The sequence below is a fragment of the Mobula hypostoma genome, chromosome 10 (genome assembly GCF_963921235.1).
Source record: "Mobula hypostoma chromosome 10, sMobHyp1.1, whole genome shotgun sequence".
NCBI classification, from domain to species: domain Eukaryota; kingdom Metazoa; phylum Chordata; class Chondrichthyes; order Myliobatiformes; family Myliobatidae; genus Mobula; species Mobula hypostoma.
In genome coordinates this window covers 24,213,888-24,240,367 of record NC_086106.1, presented here as the reverse complement: position 1 = coordinate 24,240,367, position 26,480 = coordinate 24,213,888, and positions in this window count along the sequence as shown.

Here is a 26,480-nt window from a genome sequence, read left to right as displayed (position 1 = left end):
ACTGTTCCGATTGCATGAAATCTCATTCATAAAACATTCCCAATATATAACATTGAAGGTTGCGATCGCCGTGGCCCAGTTGATCGATCCTTTCTGGTCCAACCCGTGGCATGGGGTTTCTTCCTTACGATGGTGGGCTTTATCTCTAAGTCATCTGATTGACCTTCAGCAACTTGTTACTTGCTCTGCTACCGGCCAGCATCCAGCAAGTGACAGTCGATAATTTATTGATCTATGTTCTCATCAGCAACCACTTGGAATCACTTAAGACAAGCACCAACACCAATATTGACAAACCCACCTGACATAGTATATCAAATAACATCTCAGAAATAACTTCTTATCTGGAAATGGTCTCAAGTCCACTAGCTCGCCTGTCTGCTTACACACTCTACGACCTACTCAAGTTCAACGTTTTATTGCATAAGTTAAATCCATCGTGTTGAGCAAATGTATACTCGGAATTTGTTGAATATTTTATTTTTGTTGAGTATTCAGTGTCCGTTACGTAATAAGGAATGTTTTTTCTTTATTTCAAAAGTTTAGTGTTTGGAAACAAATCATCTGTACACCGATACAAAGTCGATACATTTTCTGTCACAATTGCCAGACCAGCAAGCCTGATTTAATATTCCAGCTGCATCCGCCATACTGCAACAGATAATAGTTAATACAAGAAGCAGCTGAAACAAAAAAGGGATGCTGTGTGAATAACTGCTCTTGAATTATCTTTCCGAATGCGCACGGGAGCAGATTCAGAGCAAAACTGTTGAAATGGATTGCATCAGAATATTTAATATTGAATAATGCTGGTATATACTATATTGGTATTGTCGTGATTGCCGAGATCGGGCAGTTGCAGATAAAGTCGTGCTTACACCCAGATGGCTTCAGGAAGATCAAGCCATTTTTGTACAGTCGCAGGTTAAGTTTGTGCCGTTGTGGGTCTCAGCGCACAGAAGTACAGAGCCTCGTCTCCTAGCTGCGCATCAGACACAGTGAGTGGGACCGTCCTCCTCGAATCATCCAGCAGTGCCGCGAAGCGTTGTCCTGGGGTCTTCATGGGGTTAGCGTCGTATTTCGTCCGGAGCAACAGGTGCTCCAGAGATCCGCCGGGGTACTGACGGTACCAGTGTATTGTAAAATCGCCAATGCCTGTAGTAGTATAGTTGCAGTTCAACAGTGCTTCACCACCTTCGATCACCGTGGATGCACTCGGTGTCTGAAGAACGGCATCGCCTCGACAATGGCCTGAAAGAATCCAAAAGATATTTCAATCAAACTACACCATTTTGCTGTGCGTACACTTCTCTGTCGCAGCATGATCTCTGGTACTGACCTGAGTTGGGACTCGACGGTAGTCGCATCGAAATCCTCGTTCTACAGAAATTTCTGTGATGGTTCCATAGAAGGATGAATTTAATTGTTTAAAAGAAGAGATCAGAAGTACCGAAAAAAATCCTTCCAAACTTTTCTATCAGTTTTTGCAGTTTTCCATTACATATCCCGCGGAAAAAAAAGGAAAAAAGAAAAATAAAAAGCGTAACATTTCACCATGAATGGGCAAGGTTGGGCTCAACTCTGCTTGTCCTGGAAACTCCCTCGAAAGATTATAATGTCAGTTACAGAAGATCTGAATATGCACGTCTTTCGTGCTCTTTGATTATTTCCCTGTCGTTGCCAATATTGGATTCGGGGTATTGACTAAAAAAATATCCTTCTCTGCACCCATGAGAATCACAATGTTGGAAACTCCAGAAACTTACCGGTCAGGAACGCTGCTGCAATAAGGAACGTATATTTCAATAGGGACAGCATGTCTGCAGAGACTGTGAATTTCAACTGAGAGAATCTCATTGATAAGTAAGTTTTAAGTAGAAATTCGGACGGAGTTTAATGTCTATCGTCTTTGGTTATATTATTGGTCGCATCCAATAAGCACAAAGCTCTTTGCTTCTCTAACACCCTCAACCAACTGAATCCTTGTAATCCATCACTACGTCTTTGTTTCTCAGAACAACCAATCAATTCATTACTGGCAGATAAGACGCGATCTGACCGACATTACAACTTCCGTGAAAAGCTTTGAGCTGCATGTAAGGTAATTTGGCAAAGATGTAAGAATCAGAAGTGATGTCACAGTGTGACGTAGAAAAAATACATGGTATGTTCCCATTCTGTAAAGTGTAAACATAGGAGTTGCTTTCTAAGTGAGTAATGGAACATTTGGGAAAATACAAAGGAGATATACAGCATAATTCACTAAATGTTCATTTTTTTCTATGTTGACGCCTGCTTCCCTTCTCTAGTACTGAAGCAGTACATCGACAAAAAGTCACTTGCCAAGAATTTAATAGATTTTTAGGCAAAGAAAACGGAATTTCCGTCGAGCCTCATCTCGGTCAACCTCCTCTTCCTACGTTGTAGATACACCCACTTCCCTTCGCCAATTCATGCACCTGGAACAGAAAAATTGAACGTGTTTACATTTATCTCTTTGTCAGAAAGTTAGAGATATAAACCACTTCCTGTTTTTAGAGAACTACTTAGCATTCATTTCTTGTTTGGCATTTATCCTGTCAACTGAAACCTAAACCCATATTTTTAAGTCAAGTTTGGGAAAAAAAATGTATTTACTGGATAATTTATGTGCAGGCCCACCCCAACGACCCTCCGCAACAGTGTCATTATCGTGCTACAATTGACTTGAAGGATCCGCAAATAAGTTATATCTAAAATTTAGTTAGAATGCCCTGGTAGCCATTAAATTTAATAATGGTGGATAGTTATGTCACAGATAATCAGGAAATAAATAATTACAATACATTAATTACAATATATGTAACTATAGACGGGCACGCAACTAAGGTGTAAAAAGAAGAGAACACTCCAAGTTTAAAAAAAAGAACACGCTGCGACAACGAATTATCATTAAAGTGAGTCTGTCGGTTATGCAATCAGCTCAGAACTGAAGTGAGTGAAGTTTTCCACGTTCACTCAGGAGCCAAATGGTTACAGGGCAATAGCCTTTCTGTTTTTCTTTAATTCGCTGGTGTGTGACTTATGACTCCAGAATTCTTTCCCAGTGATAGAAGCAAGAACCAAGCATTCCCTTCACAATGGCTGTCATTGATAGTCCTCCTTTTGGCAAGTCCATGTAACTGCTGTTGGAGTAGAATGTACTCTGCAGTTGCGAATGCTCAACATTCCCCCCATTTACATCTGTGAAGTAACAAACCTGAATGCACAAACCTTTGCCTCGACTTAATCAGCAACCCTGGAACAATTTAGTGTTTCTTCTATCGAGTTTATTTTTAATGAGAATCACTCTGCACCTTGAACATTTCGTTGTGCAATTCGCCACAAACAAAATCCATATAATCGCAGGATAGGCTTTCATTTAGTTTCTTACCACATATTCCACAATGAGTAGGATCTCCGACTATGTTACAATCCTACACTTATCAGTGGTCTTGGAGTGTTCATATCACAGCAACATTGACAAGTCATGATATTTAGCCATGTTATAGGAAGAGAAACCTTATCACCGTTGTTATTGCAACATCCCCATTTAGCTCTGTCTGGTCACACCTCAGCTGCAGGTAGCTCAGCCGGTGCTTCACATGCATTTGCCCTATTATGCATATAACGTGTATTAATACTACCAAAGCACCTGGTTGTAAATACAATCCTTGTGGTGTTACTGCAAATAATTATTTCCAATTATCATTATCTTTCAGTTATGCCCTATTTAGCAAAATTATGACGCGCCTTCAACTTATCTCAACATCTTAATTGCTTAATATAGTGAACTGCGAGTTAATATCCATATTCTTCCGGCACCAGTGCTCTCATCAGATTATCACTACTGAGAGCGGACTAACACTCTTGCAAGATTAGGTTGCTGTTTCTGAATACAGTTTGCTATTGCAGACTAGAAGTTAAAGTTCGAAAATATCAAACAGCAACTTCAAAAACGGTGGTAAACTTAACTTTTATTGGACAAAAAAGAGTGGAAACAACCGAAATTTCTGCACAACAGCACATACGGTACAAAGCCAGTCCCTTCCACAGAAAGTGTTGATGTACTGATGTCCTGTGGGGGAGTGCCTTATTCTGATTCATTACAGCGGTTTCCGTTGTGACTAGTTACTTTAGAAGGTACTGCAATTTTCCCAAAGGATATGTACCTGCTGTCCCGTTTCAAATATTTTGGGAAAGAGGCTGCCTCTGTTCTTCGTCTATTTATGGCACATATGACCACACTTAGAGGGAACTGAACATATGGAAAATAATGCACGTAGTTCTATATGTTGTGTGACTTTTCTGTATTTCCAGTGACTAATCAGGAGCCAGTGTATTTGTGTCCCCGACATTGCAGTATTTCAAAGTGCTGTTAACACGAATGTTGGGGGTGATGTGGATAGTGTGGAGGGCTGCTCAGTTCTGGTCGCCTCACTGCAGGAAGGATGCGGAAATCATAGAAAGGGTACAGAGGAGATTTTACAAGGATGTTGCCCGGATTGGGGAGCATGCCTTATGAAAACGGGTTAAGTGAACTCGGCGGTTTCTCCTTGGAACTACGGAGGTTGAGAGGTGACCTGATAGAGGCGTATAAGACGGTGAGAGGCATTGATCGTGTGGATAGTCAGAGGCTTTTTCCCACGTCTGAAATACCTGCAACAAGAGGGCACAGGTTTAAGGTGCTGGTCTCTAGGTACAGAAGAGGTGTCAGGGGTAGTTTTTTTTTTTAACGCAGAGAGTGGTGATTGCGTAGAATGGGCTGCCGGCAACGGTAGTGGAGCCAAATAGGATAGGGTCTTTTCAGAGACTTTTGGATAGGTACTAGTTATCTTAGAATAATAGAGTGCTCTGGGTTACCCCGGTAACTTCTAAGGTCGGGACATGTTCAGCAAAAGTCAGTGGACCTAAGGGCCTGTATTGTTTTGTGGGTTTTCGATGTTTCAATGTTTCTATGAATGACGATGTGCGGTGGATGATACTGTTATGTATTCCTGTGGATGGCGATGGAATTTGCACAGTGAAGCAATATGTCAGAGATTTGAACTTGCATGAAGATTCCTTACTAGATCCCGAAATTTGCCACTTATATCAATCACTTTGTGATTGTTGGTAGAAAGTTATCTGTCTTTTCGGGTTTTGTTATTCTGTTTTGCGGGAGCTGAGGAGATAATAGCCTATTTCTGCAAATGTCAAACTCAATAAACGAGTCTTAAGGGACTACAGCGTTTTGAGAGTTTATATGTTACCTGAAGACCATTTGGTTGTGTGGGCTTTCTTTCGTTCTTTGAATAACTGCATTAGAATTATCCTACCCGCTGCGCAGGATGACATATTCAGAAGCAGCCTGTTGAAACTGATTAGATCGGTATATTTAAACCATATAACATAGAAGCATATAACAATTACAGCACATAAAAAGGCCATTTCGGCCCTTCTAGTCCGTGCCGAACTCATACTCTCACCTAGTCCCACGAATCTGAAATCAGACCATAACCCTCCATTCCTTTCGTGTCCATATACCTATCCAATTTAACTTTAAACGACAACATCGAACCTGCTTCAACCACTTCTGCTGGAAGCTCATTCTACATAGCTACCACTCTCTACGTAAATAAGTTCCTCCTCATGTTACCCCTAAACTTTTGCCCTTTAACTCTCAACTCATGTCCTCTTGTTTGAATCTCCCCCACTCTCAATGGAGAAAGCCTATCCTCGTCAACTCTGTCTATTCCCCTGAAATTTCAAATACCTCTAAGAAGTGCCCCCCTCAACTTTCTATGCTGCAAAGAATGAAGACGTAACATGTTCAACCTTTCTCTGTTAGTTAGGAGATGAAACACAGGCAACATTTTAGTAAATCCCCTCTGTACTCTCTCAATTTTATTGTTATCTTTCCTATAATTCGGTGACTAGAACTGTATACAGTGCTCCAAATTTGGCCTCACCAATGCCTTACGGAATTTCAACATTGCATCCCAACCCTTATAGCCAATGCTCTGATTTATGAAGGCCAACATACCAAAAGCTTTCTTCACCACCCTATCCACATGGGAGCTATGCGCCATTATTCCCAGTTCCCTCTGTTCTACTGCATTCTTCGATGCCCTACCATTTACCATGCATGCCCTATTTTGATTAGTCTTACCAAAATGTAGCACCTTACATTTATCAGCATTAACCTCCATCTGCCATATTTTAGGTCACTCTCCGAAGTGATCTGCATGCTTTGAAAACCGACTTCATTATCCACAACTCCACTTAACTTAGTATCATCTGCATACTTACTAATCCAGTTTACAACCCCATCATCCAGATCTTTAATATATATGACAATCAATATTGGACCTAGTACAGATCCTTGAGGCACAGCAATAGACACCGTCCTCCAATATGTCCCACAGTTATCCACCACTACTCTCTGGCGTCTCCCATTCAACCACTGCTGACTCCATTTTACTACTTCTATATCAATGCCTAACGATTGAACCTTTCTAACTATCCTTCCGTGTGGAACCTTGTCAAAGGCCGTACTCAAGTCCATATAGAAAACATCCACTGCATTACCCTAGTCAACTTTCCAGTAACCTCATCATAAAATTCAGTAAGATTTCCCAAACATGACCTTAAAGATGAATAATAATGACGAAATATATGTTACTATTGTCATAATTACAGGAATCAGCTCTGATTTGCTGCTGCACGCAAAACTGCAGTTACAACCAGATGGCTCTAGGGAGAACACGTAGTTTTTGTACAATCACAGATAAGGTTTATGCCTTTGTGTGGCTCAGAGCGCAGAAATATAAGGCCGCATCTCCCAGTTGTGCCTCGGACACGGTCAGTGGGACAGTTCCCCTCGAAACATCCAGCTGCGCTGTGAAACGTTGGCCTGGAGTTTCATTTTGGTTACTGTCGTAATTCGTCCGTCTCAAAAGGAGCTCCGGAGATCCGCCGGCATACTGACGATACCAGAATAATGCAACGTTGCTTGTGATTGTAGTAGTATAGTTACAGTTCAACAACACGTCAACCCCTTCAATTACTGTGGCCGTAACAGGTGTCTGAAAAACGGCATCGCCTCGACCGTATCCTGAAAGAGTCAAAAACATATTTGAAATAAACAATTATATCCTGCAGAACGTACACTTCGGATCGCCTTATGATCTCTTCAACCGACATGCGAAGCGGGTGGAGAGATTTAGTTATACATATCCATCCCGCAGAGTTGTGTGGTGACACCAAGAAAGGGCATGTGGTCAATTAAATTCAATTATTAAAAATGAAAAGAAAAGAAGAAAAAACAAACATCTTTCGAAACTTTTCTATTGGCATATGTGCATTTCTCCATTACATTCCAGCGGGATATCAGAAGAAGCAATCAGAAAGTCAGAAGAAGCAATCGACTCAGTCACAATCGCCTTCTAAACTCTTCTCAAATATTAAAATGTAAGTTACAGAATAACTGGAGCCGTAGACCTTTTCTGCTCCACTGACTGCTTCCATGTCCTTCTCAACATTGCATTGCTGGTATTGACTAATACATTAAGCTACACTCCATGGACACGAGCCGCAATGTTCGAACGCCAAAAACTTACCGAACGAGACTATTGTTGCAATAAGAAACGAACATATAAATCGAATCAACATGCTTCTATCCACTGACTATGAATTTCCACCGAACTAATCTTTCTAGCAAAGAAGGTGTTGTTTAGAAATTCGGAAGGAGTGTGATGTCTTTCTTCTCTTCTCGTTATATTATTGGACGCAAACGCGTAGCACAAAGTTAGTTTCTTCTCAAACACCCAGAATCAACTCAGTTCCTTAAGTCGTCCAGACCCTCCCTACGTTTTCGTTCCTCAGTACAACCAACCAATTCAATCGTGACAGATAACACGAGACCACGCGTACATTACTTCTTCCGTGCAATAGTTTGAACTGCATGCAAGTATGGAAGAATCGGAAGTGACATCGTAGAATCACATAGAAAAAAAAACATGTATTTGGCATGTTCCGATCCATTACAGTCGAAAAACACAAGGTGCTTTCCCTAACTGAGGTACCGCAAAATTCCAAGTCGTTTAAGGAGACATACAGCACAGTTTAAGCAGGATAACGATAAAGCGTCAGTTGGCATCGACTCAATAGGTATTTCGTTAAAGAAAACTGAATTTCCGCAGGATGCCATCTCGCCCAACTTCATCTTTCTATGTTGCGGATACACCCACTTTCCATTGCCAGTTTATACACCTGAAATACCATAGGTCAACGTCTTTAGATGACCCTCTTTGCCTGCAAGTTAGAGATATAAGCCACAACCTCTTTTTTTTGATAAAAACAGTTATCATTTATTTCTCCGTTTAGCATGCATTCTCCCAACTTAAGCCGATACCCTGTTCTTTTGAGTCAAGGATGGAAAACAATATTTACTGGACTATTTATGTCCAGGCCATCCCTTCGACCCTCCGCAATGGTGTCCCATTCTTGCATCAATTGACGTAAAGGATTTGCAAACAAAATTATTTCTAATATAGAACATAGAACATAGAATAGTACATCACAGTACAGGCACTTCGGCCCACAATGTTGTGCCGACTCTCAAAACCTGTCTCCCATATAAGACCCACCTTAAATTCCTCCATATATCTGTCTAGTAGTCTATTAAACTTCACTAGTGTATTTGCCTCCACCACTGACACAGACAGTGCATTCCACGCACCAACCACTATCAGAGTAGAAAACCTTCCTCTAATATCCCCCTTGAACTTCCCACCCCTTACCTTAAAGCCATGTCCTTTTGTATTGAGCAGTGGTGCCCTGGGTAAGAGGTGCTGGCTATCCACTCTATCTATTCCTGTTATTATCCTGTACACCTCTATCATGTCTCCTCTCAACATCCTTCTCTCCAAAGAGTAAAACCCTAGCTGCTCCAATTTGTGATCATAAAGCATTTGCTCTAAACCAGGCAGCAACCTGCTAAATATCCTCTGTACCCTTTCCAAAGTTTTCACATCCTTCATATAGTGAGGCGACCAGAACTGGACACAGTACTCAAAGTGTGGCCTAACCAGAGTGTTATAGAGCTGCATCATTACATCGCGACTCTTAAACTCTATCCCTCGACTTATAAAAACTAACACCACATAAGCTTTCTTAGTTACCCTATCCATCTGTGAGGCAACTTTCAGGGATCTATGGACATGTACACCCAGATCGCTCTGCTCCTCCCCACTACCATGTATCCTGCCATTTACTTTGTACTCTGCCTTGGAGTTTGTCTTTCCAAAGTGTACCACCTCACACTTCTCCGGGTTGAACTCCATCTGCCACTTCTCAGCCCACTTCTGCATCCTATCAGTGTCTCTCCGCAATTTTTGACAATCCTCTACACTATCTACAACACCACCAACCTTTGTGTCGTCTGTAAACTTCCCAACCTACCCTTCTACCCCCACATCCAGGCCGTTGATAAAAATCACGAAAAGTAGAGGTCCCAGAACAGATCCTTTGGGATACAACTAGACACATTCCTCCAATCTGAATGTACTCCCTCCAGCACGACCCTCTGCGTTCTGCAGGCAAGCCAATTCTGAATTCACATGGTCAAACTTCCCTGGATCACATTGCTTGTGACTTTCTGAATAAGACTGCCGTGTCGAACCTTGTCAAATGCCTTACTTAATTCCATATAGATCACATCCACTGTACTACCCTCATATATATGCCTGGTCACCTCCTCAAAGAACTCTATCAGGCTTGTTAGACACGTTCTGTCCTTCACAAAGCCATGCTCACTGTCCCTGATCTGACCATGATTCTCTAAATGCCCAGAGATCCTATCTCTAAGTTTCTTTTCCAGCAGATTTCTCACCACAGACGTAAAGCTCACTGGGCTGTAATTACCCGGACTAACCCTACTAACCTTTTTAAACAAGGGGACAACATTCCCCTCCCTCCAATCCTCCGATTCCATTCCCGTGGGCAACGAGGACAGAAAATCCTAGCCACAGGCTCACAAATCTCTTCCCTCGCCTCATGGAGTAGCCTGGGGAACATTCCCTCAGGCCCCGAGGACTTATCCGTCCTGATGTATTTTAACAGCTCCAACAACTCCTCTCCCTTAATATCAATATGCTCCAGAACATCAATATCACTCAAATTGTCCTCACTTTCATCACGTTCCCTCTAATTGGTGAATACCGAAGATAAGTATTCACCTCGCTCACTTCCACAGCCTCCAGGCTCATTTTCCCAACTTTATCTCTAATCGGTACTATCTTCACTCCTGTCATCCTTCTTTTTCTTCACAAAATTGAAGAATGCTTTGGGGTTTTCCTTTACCCTACTCGCCAAGGCCTTCTCATACCCCCTTCATGCTCTTCTCACCTCCTTCTTAAGCTCCTTTCTTGCTTCCCTATATCACTCAATAGACCCATCTGATCCTGGTTCCTAAATCTCATGTATCCTGTCTTCTTCCACCTGACTAGATCGTCCACCTCACTTGTCACCCATGGTCCTTCACCCTACCATTCTTTATTTTCCTCACCGGGACAATTTTATCCCTAACATCCTGCAAGAGATCTCTAAACAACGCCCACAAGTCCATAGTATATTTCCCTGCAAAAAAGAACATCATTCCAATTCACACCCGCAAGTTCCAGACTTATAGCCTCATAATTTACCCTTCCCCAATTAAACATTGACCTCTCCTCTCTGAATCCATCCTTTTCCATGATAATGGTAAAGTCCAGGGAGCAGTGGTCACTGTCCCCCAGATGCTCACCCACTGAGAGATCTGTGAACTGACCCGGTTGATTCTCTAATACCAGATCTGGTATGGCATTCCCCGTAATCGGCCTGTCCACATACTGTGACAGGAATCCGTCGTGGACACACTTAACAACCTCTGCCCCATCTATACCCTTGGAAGTAATCAGCTGCCAATCAATATTAGGGAAGTTAAAGTCACCCATGATAACAACTCTGTTATTTTCGCACCTTTCCAAAATCTGCATCCCAATCTGCTCCTCTGTATCTTTTCTGAAACCAGGTGGCCTAAAGAATACCCTCAATAGAATAGCTGCTCCCTTCCTGTTCCTGACTTCCACGCATGCTGACTTAAAACAGGATCTTTCTACAGTACCCACCATATCTGTAGCTCTAATAGTGTCCTTGGCCAGCAATGCCACCCCTTTTCCGCCTTTTCCCGCCCACTCTATCCCTTTTAAAGCACTGAAATCCAGGAATATTGAGCACCCATTCCTGACCTGGTGCCAGCCAAGTCTCTGTTATGGCCACTACATCATAATTCCATGTATGTATCCAAGCTCTCGTTTCATCCGTTTGTTCCTGATGCTTCTTGCATTGAGGTACACACACTTTAGCACTTTTACCTTACTGTCTTTACACCGTTTATTCTGCTTCCCTTTCCCAAAGCCTTTCTATATGTGACTTCTGTCACTTTTTATATTGGCCTGGGTCACATCCTTCTTGCAAATAAGTTTAAACTCTCCCGAACCATGTTAGCAAGCCTAACTGGAAGGACATTACTGCGCCCTCGAGTTCAGGTGCAACCCATCCAATCTGTACAAGTCCCTCCTTCCCCAGAAGAGACTTCAGTGATCCAAAAATCTAATACCCTGCTCCCTGCATCAACTCCTCAGCCACGTATTCAACTGCCATCTCCTCCAGTTCTTACCATCACTGTCACGTAGCACAGGTAGCAATCTTGAGAACGCCAACCTTGCGGTTCTCCTCGACAGCCTTCTGCATTGTTCCCGAAACTCACACTACAGGACCTCATCCCTATTCCTGCCTATGCCGTTGGGCCCTACATGTATCACGACTGCTGGTTGCTTTCCCTCTCGTACTAGGATGTCGTGCACCCGGTCATTAACATCCCGGACCCAGGCACCCGGGAGGCAACAAACCATGCGGGTGTCCTTCTCACGTCCACCAGGTCTCCTGTCTGCTCCACTGACCATAGAGTCTCCAATGAAGTCAGCACTCCTCTTCTCAGACCCACCCTTCTGCACCACCGTGTCGGACTCAATGCCGGAGGCCCTGCCACCGTGGCTCACACCTGGTCGGTCGTTCCCGCCAACAATATCTGGGACAATAAACTTATTATTTAGGGGAATAGCTACAGGGGTGCTCTGCACTACCTGTCTGCTCGCTTTCGCTCCCCCCCCCCCCGAATGCCATCCAACGACCTGCTTCCGACAGCCTAGGTGTGACTACATCCCTGTAGCTCTGATCTATGACTGCCTCATTCTCCCTTATGAGTCGAAGGTCATCCAGATGCTGCTCCATATTCCTTACCCGGTCTTCCAGATCGCCCAGTCGAAGCACTTTTGGCAGATGTGACTCTGCGGGAGAGGGGCGTTCCCCCAAGACTGCCTCTTCCCACATGAGAGGTACATACCGTCTCAGGAGACATTGTAAAGACAAACTGCGAGCAAGCTTATCCTCCGCCTCTTCACATTGAAGCCTCTCGAGTCAAAGGCTCAAAACTCCACTCCTTCAGTTGCCTACTCACTCAGTGGCCGCTTTCCACAGGCCGCTTCTCTGGAGCTATCCCTCTATTTATCTGTTTGAGCTTTTCAAAATGCTTGTTTGCCTGACCTCGATTGCCCATTCAGCTGCTTTCGGCTGTGTCTGAGCTATTCAAATTTTGATTGCCTAATCATCGGCTTTCTGCTGATCTATTCTAAACTTGATTGACTTGACTGCACAGACCAACTGCCAAAACTGCAAGAATCTCTCGAGTCAAAACCTCAAAGCTCCACTCCTTCACTGGCCCACTCACTCACTGGCCGTTTTCCATTCAAATTAAATAAGATTAAGACAATAAGACCGTAAGATATAGGAGCAGAAGCAGGTCATTCAGCCCACAGAGTCTGCTTCGCCACTCACTCCTCGCTGATCAAATTCTTACAGTCATCCCAACTCCACTACCTTCAACCCATTACTTTGAAATGCCCTGGCTAATAAGGAACCTGTCTATTTCTGTCTTAAATGCACCGAGTGACTTATCCTCCATAGACGCTCGTGGCAAAAAAAAAAGCAAAAAAAAAGCAAATTTTTCAGCCTCTGACTAACGTATTTTCTCCGCATCTCTGTTCTGACTGGCCGTCCTTCAATCCTGCCCTCTTGTCCAAGACTCCCCCTAACATGGGAAATAACTTTACCATATCTAATCTGTTCAGACCTTTCAACATTCGGAACGCTTCTATAGGATCCCCGCTCATTCCCCTGAATTCCAGGTAATACAGCCCAAGAGCTGCTAGACGTTCCTCTTATGGCACCCCTTTCATTCCTGGAATTATTCTGGTGAATCTTCTCTGAACCCTCTCAAATGTCAGTATATACTTTCTAAGATAAAGAGGAGTCTAAGACTGCACACAATACTCCAAGTGTCGTCTCACGAGTGCCTTATAGAGCCTCAACTGGAGGTTAACCTTTAGGGTATTCCGCACATGAACAAACAAGTCCCTTTCTATCTATGCGTTTTGAATTCTCTCTCCATCTAAATAATTGTCTGGCCGTTTTTCCTTCGACCAAACTTTCCAACATTGTATTTCAATTGCCACTTTTTTTACTCCTTACTCTAAACTACCTCAGTCTCCCTGCAGACTCTGTTTCGTGCTGCACACTCCTCCATCTATCTTTGCATCATCGGCACACTTCGCCACAAGTCCAGTAATCCCATAGTCCAAGCCATTGACATACATCGTAGAAAGCAGTGTTCGCCCCCTCTGGAACTCCACTGGTAACAGGCAACCAGCCAGGAGAGGATCACTTTAATTCCACTGCCTGTTTTCTGCCGATCAACAAATGTTCCACCCATGCTAGTAACTTTCCTGTAATTCCATGGGCTCTTACCTTGCGAAGCAGCCTCCTATACGGCACCTTGTCAAAACCCTTCTGAAAATCTAAGTAAACCTCAGGCTCTGCATCTCCTTTCTCTATCCTGTTTATACATTGCATAAAAATGCAGTAGGCTACTCACGCAGGATTTCCTTTTAGGAAACCACGCTGATTTTGGCATACCTTATTATGTGCCTCCAGGTGCTCGGTCACCTGATCCCTAACTATCGATTACAACAACTTTCCAACAAGGCTAACTGGTCTATCGTTTCCTTTCTGCTGCTTCCCACCTTTCTTGAATAGCAGAGTAACAATTGCAAATTTCCAGTCATCCCATACTTGCCTGAATTATCGGTTCTTGATAGATCATTATTAATGTCTCCGCAAATTCGCCAGCTACAGAATCTCCCCAGAATGCCCTAGTAGCCTTTAAATTTAATAGTTGAAGATGGTGCTGTCGTAGATAATTAGAAAATAAATAGTTACAATATGCGTAACTATAGACGGGCACACAATTAGCGTATAAAAGAAAACAACAGGGGCAAATTAAAACAAAAATATTGCTGCGACTACGAGTTATTATTAAAGTGAGTCTGTCAGTTATGCAATGAGTGTCATGGCTCGGTCCTTGAACTCCGCATTCTGTTCCACGGATCAATCCATTGATCCCTATTCCAGGTTTTCCGGTTTTCCGTTGTTCTCTTGGGTGTCTATATTGAAGCCCATGACACTCATTTGGGCTGGCTACATAAATAGCTCATGCCTCAGCTTGAATTGCTGGACTGTTCCTTCCCCTTCCCCTTGCTTCTGAGGCATCGCCTGCGACCTCCGCCTGAAGCCACGGCTGCTACCTTCGCCTGGGTCCTCCCGGTAACGCCGTCAGTTACAACCTCTAGGGTCAGATCGGGGCCTTGCTGTGTTTAGATAAGGAACTGTGTTTGGTTGTTTGGAATTGTTTCTTTGTGTCCTCGCCTTCGCTAGGAAGGACCTGCCGTTTGCCACTACGTCGAGTTGGGAACTGTCTCTGTGTCCACGCCTTCGCTGCGTTTGTCCGACCGTTTGCCGCTATCTTGTGCTGGCAACCGCCTCTTTGTGCTCTCGCCTCCGCTGAGTAGGTCCGGCCGTTTACCGCTACCTTGAGTGGTGATCTGTCTCTCAGTGTTCTGTGTATGAGTCTTGGCTCTACGTCCTGCTCTCTAGGAGGGGTCCTGTCTCTGTATAGAGCCCCGGCCCCAAGTCCTGTTCCCAAGGAGGGGTCCGGGTTCTGTGTTCCATATTCTTGTTCTCTCACGACCAAGGACCGCGTACCTGTTCTCCCTCGACCAAAGCTCTGCGTACCTGTTCTCCCTCGACAAAGGTTCTGCGTTCTTGTTTCCCTCGACCAAGTCAAGGCTTCGTGTTCTCGTCCTGTCCATGTGTCTCACCCAGCCCAATAGTACCTTGGCCAGCCCGCTGCTGGAGTTCCCTCGTCCGGTGCTGGGGATCCGTCCTACTGTCCAGGAGTCTCACGACCAGTCCTGTTGTCACTCCTCGCCCTGTAGCCAGGTCTTGTCCTCGCCTAGATCCGGGTCCGAGCTCGAGTCAAGACCTAGGTTCCGGATCCCTGTCCAATATGTGGCTCGGAGTCCTTGTCCAGGTTCCTAGTTCCTATTTACTCGTCCATGTCCCGCTTCCCTAGTCTAGTCCCAGGCCAGGGCCTGTGTCCTCGCCTCTTCCAGGGCCTGTGTGTTGTTGAACGTCGTTTCTTCCCCACTTCTCTTGCTTCCTTGTCTCACTTAGTCCTGCTCCTAGTACCCCAGAGTCTGTGTCTTCCATTTGGGTCCGTTCCCAACGCTCACCGTTATGGCAATCAGATCCGGAATGAGCTGAGTGAAGTTCTGCACGCCCACTCAGGAACTACAACGCTGAAGAGTGAAACCTTTCCTTAATTCGCTAGTGTGGGACCTTTGACTCCACTGTGACAGAAGCGATAACCGTTCATGGACATGACACTGTCTGTCCCTGGCTGCGCTTTCTTCTGCCAAGTCTATGTAAATACTCTTGCAGTAAAATGTTCTCTGTCGTACCGGCGCGCATTTCTCCCATTTATATCTATGAAGTACTAAACTGGAAGGAGCAAAGTGTTGTCCAGATTTATTTAGCAAACCTGGACCAATTTATAGGTTCTATTATCGGGTTTCTTGTTCAGGGGATTCATCACTCTTCAGTCTGTACAGTTTTCACCACAGTCAAAGACTATATAACCCAGCACAGTCCTTCATTTACGGACATATCATATATTCCACCTTTAGCGCAACATCAAACCATTTTATAATCTTACAACTAACAATAGATTTGGAGTGTTCATATTACTTCAAATTTGCCAAGTCACGATACTCAGCAACATTGTAGATGCAGAAAACTTATTCCCATTAAACTTGCCACACCCCCATTTAGCTGTGTCCTGGCACTTCCCCAGTTACTCGTCACAAAGACTCCATTTAAGGAAGATTTATTTTTAAATTATTCCAGTTCCGAAAACATATTGTGATATGCTGTTCCTGTTGCACCATTCCCTGTTACGTTGTGTCCGTTCACACTTTGGTTGCAGGTCTCTCAGCCGGTGCCCTATACGGACCGTCTGTTCATATATCTGAACCTTTTTTTTTTCAATACAAACCGAATGTGATGGAACTGCAAATAAATACGCTCCATAAGTATGTGCTTTCAGCTGGGCAGCGTTTAGCAAAAGCTATGCTGCACCTTCAAAAGAGCTCATTGTTTTATTGTCTCAGTGTATAGTACTGTGAGACAATAAACACATTCTTCTGGTACAAACGTATTCAGATACTTGTCACTGCTAAGTGCGGACTCAACCACCTGCAATATTAGTTTGCTGTTGCTCAGTATAACGTATTTGCAGATTAGATGGGAATGAAGATAAAGGTAGGTAATATCAGAAAAAGGTGTAATCAGTAATATTTATTGGATGAAATAAAAGCGGAAGCAGGCAACATTTCCACACAGTTATATATACGGGACAACGCGTGACCCTCCCACAGAAAGTGTTGCTGTACTGCTATCCTGTGGGGCGAGACTTATTCTGACTGTCGCCGTTGAGACTAGGTAATTTAGAAGCTGCTACGGTTTTTTTTTCCATTGGATACGTGCCTGCTGTCCAGTTCAGATATCTTGGGTATATAAATCAGCACGTGGAAGACTCATGCTCTATTTTTCCTTTGATGAAGGCAAACATGTCCAGATTTGAAAGGGAACTGAAAAATTCGGAAGCAATACTCGCAGTTTCATTGTTTTATTTTGTGTTTTCTTTATGTCCAGTAATTAATCAGGAGCAACTGCGTATGCATCACCCTACATTACAGAATTTCAAAGTGCTGAATGGCAATGTGTAGTGGGCAATCCTGTTATACACTCCTGTGGATGGCATTCGAGCGGATGGGTCAGATTTCTAAGAAGATTCCTTACGACATCACAAAAGAGTTCCATTGATTTCCATCTCTTTGACGATTAAAAAAAGAACTGCAGCTGGAAAATTATCTGTCCTCTCATGAGTTTCCATTTACTTTTTGTGATTTGAATGGTGATAGAATATTGCAACAACCTCATCCGTAATGTTGCAGTCTTATGGGACATGAGCCCTGCTGGAGAGACTCTTTTGAGGGCTTGTATTTCCCTGTACACAATTTATATAGTTGCAATTTTCAGTCTCATAAAATGAAAATTCCCTCCTGACAAAGTGTTGATGTCGGTGGTATGTTCAGCACAGCGACAAGGTGCGCAGTCGAAGGCAGGTGTGAGCAGGAAGAGTAGCTTGGGATATCTCTAATTGTGCCAAATTGTGTACTGAGGCTGGGAACGTGTTAGAAGCTGAATGACACTTATTGTACATGAAGTCCTTCGGCCTACCAATTGGTTTCACAAACAGGTGTCATTGCTATGTGGTTCTCTATATCTTCCACCCAGTGCAATGAATAAACATCTTTTCTATTCTGGTCGGTATTAGGGCTGTTATGTAGGACCGATGTGTTGAATGATAGTCTTCTCAGCATGGTACGGCCTGAGGGTCTCGCGAAATGAAGCTTCGATTTCATGCTCGGAAAGAAACCTTACACTTGTACTGCCACTGCTTAAATTGCTGCACCTGCATTCCTGATGGGCTGGTGAACATCACACAACTTGGTTGGTCATACATGAGAGTCAGTGTATTAGATTAAGTGGGAGACACGTTTCGTTAGCTGTTACACTTCACGTTAAAGCCGCTGGCCTTTTGGACTACTATAATACACTAGAGGGTGACTATTTGATTACGGTACTGGATATTGTACTCTTGTCTTTCGTTTATAAACTTAGTACGGAGGTCGTGAAAGTTACACTCCTCTGAGGGTTGGATAATTTCGTTCGCAACTTTCGATGGGTCGGTGGCCCTGTGGGACCGTGGATTATTCTGCTATTCAAAAAACACTTCGGTTATGCCTGGCCTGCTGCGTTCACCAGCAACTTTGATGTGTGTTGCTTGAATTTCCAGCATCTGCAGAATTCCTCGTGTTCGGTTATGATTTGTTTATTTAGAAGGTGCAGCTGCATTTCCCATGGAGTAGCTGCCTCGTATCCAGTTTCAAATGTCTTGGGAATATAAAACGGCCTGCAGAAGGGTCTGCCAGTGTTCTACCTTTGTTTTAGACAATGATGCTTACGATGATAGGAAAGTATACACTGTGAACACTTACATCATAGTATGTTCCTTTAATGTTCGCATATTTTTGAATATTCAGCTTTTTAGAGGTTGCAACTTGGGGGAAACGAACGCTTGGTCAAATAATTACTGTTTGTTAAATTAATGATCAGCAAACCTATTGGAACACAGTGCGATTTCATTCTCAACTGCCAGACCAGTGAACCTGATTCAACATTAAAACTGAATCTACCTTTCTGCAACAGAGAATATCGCATTTAGGAAACAGATAAAACAACAAACCTTCAGTGTGCTTTCTTTAGCTGCTTTGAATAACTGTATTGGGATCATTTTGAAAAATGTGCAGGACAGCAGATTCAGAAGTAACTGGTTAAAACTATGCAGATTAGTATATTCAAAGCTGAATAATAATGACCTAAACATATGGGTATAGGCCAAATTGCCGGACAAGCTTAGATTTGCAGCTGCACACGAAGTTGCACTTACAACCAGATGAATCTTGGAAGACCATGTAGGTTTTTCTACTATCACCGATTAGGTATTTGCCTTTGTTGGTTTCAGCGCACAGAAGTATGTGGCCACGTCTGCTAGCTGTACTTCAGACACAGTCAGTGGGACAGTTCCCATCAAATCATCCAGCTGCGTCCTGAAACGTTGTCCTGGAATTTCCTTTTGGTTACCGTCATATTTCGTCCGGTGCAATAGGAGCACCGGATAACCACCGGGATACTGACGGTACCATAATACGTAACGCAAAATTGCCAGTGCTTGTAGTAGATTAGTTACAGTTCAACACAGCGTCACTCCCGTCAATCGTTGTGGACGTAGCAGCTGTCAGATAAATGACATCGCCTTGACCATATCATGAAAGAGTCCGAAACATATTTCACATAAATAATACCACCCTGCTAAACGTCATATGATATTTTCTACTGTTCTGAATTGAGGGTGTGGAGAATTCAGTTCTAAATATCCATCCTGCAGAGATTCGCAGGGATGTCAGGTAAGGAGATATGGGGAATTTAATTCAATTATTAAAAAAAAACAAAGGAAATAAGAAAAAAAATGAAACAAAATATATAATGCCGCCCAACCTCCTTTATTAGAGTCTGCAGTTCTCCATTACATTCCAAGCGGAAAAAAAAAGACATGATGTTTCACCGTGAGAAGTAGTAATGGAGTCAACTATACTCGCCTTCGAAGCTCCTATGAACCATTACAATGTCAGTTGGAGAAGATCTGCAGCCGCACACCGTTTGCGCTGCTCTGATTGTTTACCTGCCGTTGTCAATATTGGTTTGCGGTATTGACTGAGAACTTAAGCAGTTCTGCACGGATGAAACGCGTAATGTTCGAAACGGCAAAAAAAAAAAAAAAAAAAATACAACTTACCGGCCAGGAATACTGTTGTAATTAGAAAGAAATATATATATATATATAAATAAGTAAAAAAAAGTAAGTAAGTAAGCAAATAAATAAATAAATAAATAAATAAATAGATAGATAGATGAACGAATGAATACCACGTGCTGCTATCGACTGACTTTGAATTTCAAGCGAAATAATCTTTTTGATAAGTAAGCGTTAATTCAACATACGCAAGGAGTGTGATGTCTCTCTTTCCGCTCGTTATATTATTGTTCATTAAGTAGAAAACTCGTGGCTTCTCCAGCACTTCTTAAACCAACACTTTTCCTTAATTGGTCCCATCCCTAACTACTTCTTTATTCCTCAGCGCAACCGATCATTTCATTACTGGCAGATAAGACGAGACCTGACGTATATTACTACTACTTTGAAAAAAAAAATGATCTACATGTAAGCCACTCAGACAAAGATGGAAGAATCGGAAGTGACATTGTAGAGTCTCTTCGAAAAAATCAGTTGTTATGATCCGATTCTGTTCAGTCTAAACATAGGAGGTGTATTCTCTCAATGAGAAACTGAACATTTGCGAATAGGTTAAGGAGACGTAGAGAACATACAGCTTCCTAAATATCTATTTCATTCTGCTTTCACGTCTGCTTCCCGTTTATGCTACTGAAGCAAGATGGCGATAAAGCGTCACTTGCCATTCAGCCAATTGGTATTTCAGCAAAGAAAACCGAATTTCCACCGACCGTATCTCTCGGAACGTCGGCTTTCTACTGTATATATAGACCCACTTTCCTTCGCCAACGTATGCATCTGAAATACAGTAATTGCATGTGTTTACATCACCCTATTTGTAAGCAGGTTGCATATGTCAACACCTTCGCGTTTTTGTTTTAATGAAATAATTTCTACGTTTCGTATGATCAATCCTTACAACTTAAACCTACACCCTTTGCAGTTTGACACAATGATAGAATAAAGTATTTACTGGACTATGTTCTCTTCTTGCCACAATTGACATGCCGGTGCCGAAAATAAATTATATCTCAAATTAAATTATTATAATATACGTCAGTATAGAGGGGCACAGAAATAAAATGGAAAAAGAATACAAAATTGTCTTCGACATGGTGCTGCACATAGGGTAGCAAATGAAAATAAGAATCTAGGAAATTAAAGTGAGGATATTAGCATGGCTAGTAGACCTGCTGAATGCAGGAGTAGAAAGGTGGAATACAAGCTACGTTTTCTGGGTGGCTGCGTAGGACTACCGGTGTTTCATAAGCGTCGGTGTTGCCACCGACGTTTCATTTTATTTATTTATTTTTTGATCGTTGTATGCCAATATTCCCCATAAACATGTTGTATTTCAATGCTCCCGATAAGGAAGAGATCCTGAAGAGTGATTTCCAGGAGTTACGAAGGAAGCTGGGAATCAGGACCTCCAGGGTAGTAATCTCGGGATGCTACATGTGCCACGTGCTAGCGAGGGCAAGAATAGTAGGATCTGGCAGATAAATTCGTGGCTGAGAGGCTGGGGCAGGGGGCAGGGCTTCAGATTCTTGGATACTTGGGATCTCTTCTGGGGGAAGTATGACCTGTTCAAAAAGGGCAGGTTACACCGGAAGCAGAATGGGACCAATATCCTGGCGGGGAAGTTTATTAGAGCTGTTAGGGAGGGTTTAAACTAATTTGACATAGGGGTGGAAACCTGAATGACAGAGAGGAGGAAGGGGAAAACAAAACTAAATCTAAGCTGGAGAGCAGTAAAGACGTCAGGAAAGACAGGCAGGTGATGGGGCAAATTTGTAGCCATTGCAGTGCAATAAAGTTGCATTGAAATCAAAGCAAAAAGTACCAAATACTGGTCCTAAGGTGTTATACTTAAATGCACGCAGCTTAAGGAATAAGGTGGATGCTCTTGTCGTACAGCTACAGATTGGCAGATATGACATTGTGGCCATCACTGAGTCGTGGCTAAAGGATGCATGTTTCCGCGATCTGAACGTCCAAGGATACACGGCATATCGGGTAGTCAGAGGGGGAGGCGTGGCTTTATTGGTAAGAAATGATATTAAATCATTAGAAAGAGGTGATATAGGATCAGAAGATGCAGAATTTTTATGGGTTAAGCTAAGAAATCGCAGGGGTAAAAGGACAGTGAGGGTAGTTATTTATAGGCCCCCAAACAGCTGCAGTGATGTGGACTACACATTACAACAGGAAATAGAAAAGGCTTGTCAGAGGGGCAGTGTTATGATAATTGTGGGAGATTTTAACATGCGAGTGGATTGGGAAAATCAGGTCGACACCGGATCTCAAGAGAGAGAATTTGTAGAATGCCTGCCAGTTGGCTTTTAGAAGAGCTTGCTGTTAAGCCCACTACGGGATCGGCTGTATTGGATTGGATATTGTGTAATGAACCGGAGGTGATTACAGAGATTGAGGTGAAGGAACCCTTTGGAGGCAGTTATCATAACATGATTGACTTCACTGTGAAATTTGAATAAGAGAAGCCGAAAACTGATTTGTCGGTATTTCAGTGGAGTAAAAGAAATTACAATGGCATGAGAGAGGAACTGCCCAAGGTTGACTGGAAAGGGACACTGGCGGAAAGGACGGCAGAGCAGCAGTGGCTAGAGTTTATGCGAGGAGTGAGGAAGGTGCAAGCGAGGTATATTCCAAAAAAAAAGAAGACATTTTGGAATGGAAAAAGGATGCAACCGCGGTTGACAAGAGAAGTCAAAGCCAAAGTTAAAACAAAGGAGAGTGCATACAAGGAAGCAAAAAATAATGGGAAGACAGAGGATTGGGATGTTTTTAAAAGCTTACAAATGGAAACGAAGGAGGTCATTAAGAGGGAAAAGAGTAACTCTGATACGAAGCTAGCAAATCATATCAAAGCGGATACTAAAAGCTTTTTCAAGTATATAAAGATAAACGACAGATGAGAGTCGATATAGGACCGATAGAAACTAATGCTGGAGAAATTGCAATGGGAGATAAGGAGCTGGCAGAGGAACTGAACCAGTATTTCGCATCAGTCTTCACTGAGGAAAAGATCAGCAGTATACCGGACGCTCAAGGGTGGCAGGGAAGAGAAGTGTGCGCAGTCACAATTACGACAGCGAAAGTACTCAGGAAGCTGAATAGACTAAAGGTAGATAAATCTCCCGGAGCAGATAGAATGCACCCGCGTGTTCTGAAGGAAGTAGCTGTGGAGATTGCGGGGCCATTAACGATGGTCTTTCAAAAGCTGATAGATTCCGGCATGGTTCCGGAGGACTGGAAGATTGCAAATGGCACTTTGTTGTTTAAGAAGAGGACAAGGAAGCAAAAAGGAAATTACAGACTTGTTAGGTTGACATCGGTGGTTGGGAAGTTGTTGGAGTCGATTGACAAGGATGAGGTTACAGAGTACCTGGAGGCCTATGAAAAGAAAGGCAGAACTCAGCATGGATTCGTTCAAGGAAAATCCTGCCTGACAAACCTATTACAATGTTTTGAGGAAATTACCAGTAGGCTAGACAAGGGAGATGCAGTGGATGTTGTATATTTGAATTTTCAGAAGGCCTTTGACAAGGTGCCACACATGAAGCTACTTAACAAGATAAGAGCCCACGGAATTATGGGAAAGTTACATACGTGAATAGAGCGTTGGCTGATTGGCAGGAAACAGAGAGTGAGAATAAAGGGATCCTATTCTGGTTGGCTGCCGGTTATCATTGGTGTTCCACAGGGGTCCGTGTTGGGGCCGCCTCTTTTTATATTGTACATCAACAATTTGGATTATGGAATAGAACGCTTTGTGGCTAAGTTTGCTGACAGTACGAATATAGGTGGAGGGGCCGGTAGTGCTGAGGAAACGGAGAGTCTGCAGAGAGACTTCAATAGATTGGAAGAATGGGCAGAGAAGTGGAAAATGAAATACAATGTTGGAAAGTGTATGGATATGCACTTTGGCAGAAGAAATAAATGGGCAGACTATTACTTAAATTGGGCAGGAATTTAAAGTTCTGAGATGCAACGGGACTTGGGAGTTCTGTACAGGTTACCCTTAAGGTTAACCTTCAGGTTGAGCCGATGGTGAAGAAGGCGAATGCAATGTTGGCAATCATTTCTAGAGGAATAGAGTAGAGGAGCAGGGATGTGATGTTGAGGTTCTTTAAAGCGCTGGTGAGACCTCACTTGGAGTACTGTGGGCAGTTTTGGTCTCCTTATTTAAGAAAGGATGTGCTGACGTTGGAGAGGGTACAGAGAAGATTCACAAGAATGATTCCGGGAATGAGAGGGTTAACATATGAGGAACGTTTGTCTGCTCTTGGACTGTATTCCTTGGAGTTTAGAAGAATGCGGGAAGACCTCATAGAAACATTTCAAATGTTGAAAGGCATGGACAGAGTGGATGTAGCAAAGTTATTTCCTATGATGGGGGAGTCTGCACGAGACAGCCTGACTTAAGGATTGAAGGGCGCCCATTCAGAACGGAAATGCGAAGATTTTTATTTTTTAGTCAGAGGGTGATGAATCTTTGGAACTTGTTGCCACGGGCAGCAGTGGAGGCCAGGTCATTGGGTGTATTTAAAGCAGAGATTAATAGGTATCTGAGCAGCCAGGGCATCAAAGTTTATGGTGAGAAGGCAGGGGAGTGGGACTAAATGGGAGAATGGATCAGCTCATGATTAAAATGGTGGAGCAGGCTCGATGGGACGAATGGCCGACTTCTGCTTCTTTGTCTTATGGTCTTATCACGGAAGTACCGAACTACACAAAGACTGCTCTGGATGCAAGAACTAGCAAAAAAAAACACAAAAAAAAAAACAAATTAGGAAATAGGCAGTGGAATATAATAAAAAGACAGTGTAGGTGCGTGGTTCGTCGGGCATATCGGTAGATGAGCTATGGGCGCAGAGTATTTAATAACTGGGGATCAAATTCAAAAACAAAATAAATGTTATCATGAAGGCTGTGTTGGTATATAGGGCAGGGAAATGCTATGTTGGTGTTCCGCGGAAACAAGGCGAAAACTAGCACGGTTGGGATTTGCCGAACTGCACTTACAATATTGTAAGCAAGTTTACACCTTAATCTTGGTAAGAATATGCTGGAAATTGTAAACCTCCAGAAGCCCATCAGTCGAATATCCTCGGGAATGAAAAGGTTAATATCTGAAGCACGTTTTACTGATCTGGGCATTTAACCCAATAATGTCAAGATTGATCTCATTGAACCTATTGCGCATCGACATTACAAAGAAATAATGGTCGGAAAGATGATATATCCGATACCAGCGACTTTCTTTGAGGACTAAAAGGCATTTTATTGGAATACAGGAAAGTCATTTTTAAACCGAGATGAAAAACCATTAATGTAGTATTACATGCCTCGTGGATATCTTCTGATTGAATTACTACCAGATGTAATTGAGTATCTTATGAGCATGATGTAATGGTCTTGTAATGGTGGGTGATGTGATTTTCCCGCCAGTGTGAGGTCATGTGATGCAAGTTCCCAACATGTATATAAAGAGAAACCCCTGTTGTGACGCAGTTAATTTCGTTACTTTGTCAGTTACGCTGTTATGCTGCGTATTCATCTCATAACGCAGTTTCATTTTAAAGTGGAGTTTTAGCTTCTATTGTAAGGCAAAATCGTTGTACCGACAATTTCACCAATCACTGCCAGTTTTTTGGGGGGTTTTCCTTGATTTACCTTTACAGTCCAGTGTTGGAGAGAGAAAACGTAATTAAAGTACGGGAACATGAATGATTGAGTAAAGTTGGTGTCGTTCGGCGGTTTCATGAAGGATCGCCCTTATTGAATCTTCGTTCAGAAATAGTGACCTGCATCTGAGATAAGCCCGGTAAGATCTGAAAGATTTGTATCAGTGTTCATTTGCAAGGAAAAAGTTAGTTCCTTTAAGCCATTTTATTTCCTTCGTCGTGAATACTTTGGAGAATCAGCAGTAACGTCACGACTTCGAAGAAATCAGTTTCCAGAGAAGTCACTCCTTATTGACTGTGTAAATCACTTGGACTTTCGATTTTACCATTTTAAGACTGTGTTTGAATTTACCACTTTAAGAAGTATGTTCGAAATTACCACTTTAAGAACTGCTCCAGAGGTGCCCTATAGCAGTTAACTTCCGGCTAGTTAGTCGTTTGAATTCGTTTCGCTATTGTTCAGCAGAGTTTAATAAATGTTTATGTTTGTTTATAAAACATGACTCAATTATATATTCATTAATGCTGGTCATGTGACAGTCGATAGTCGTGAAACTATGAGATTCATTGCCTCAGCCGGTTGTTGAAGCCAACTTATTGGATATATGTGATATTTATTACTTCTGTAATACTATGGATATCAAATATATCCTGGAGAAGGCAGGGAACGGTGTTGAGAAGGATAATAAATCAACCATAATGCCCTGGCCAACATGATAGGTATCTTTACCGGAATAGTTGCTATAGTCCAAAAACACCGCTCTCTTCCACCTCCAGAAAATATCTGAATGGATAATTAA